Below are 260 nucleotides of genomic sequence, written 5' to 3'. Positions count from 1 at the left end.
TTTTAAATTACTTTTATTTTATTGTACTTTAAGTGAAAGTTTATAATTCAAGTTAGTCTCTCATTCAAAAATTCATACATATATTGTTATGTGACCCTACCCGCTCTCCCCATACTGTGACAGCACATTCTTCCTTTCCACCCCTGATTTCCTGTGCCCATTCAATCAGCTCCTGACCCTCTCTGCCTTCTCATCTCACCTCCGGACAGGAGCTGTCCATTTAGTCTCGTGTATCTACTTCAGCTAAAAAGCACACTCTT

The sequence above is a fragment of the Trichechus manatus genome, unplaced genomic scaffold (genome assembly GCF_000243295.1).
Source record: "Trichechus manatus latirostris isolate Lorelei unplaced genomic scaffold, TriManLat1.0 scaffold00226, whole genome shotgun sequence".
Taxonomy (NCBI): Eukaryota; Metazoa; Chordata; class Mammalia; order Sirenia; family Trichechidae; genus Trichechus; species Trichechus manatus.
The sequence above is the reverse complement of the archived record's forward strand: the minus strand, read 5'-3'. Positions refer to the sequence as shown.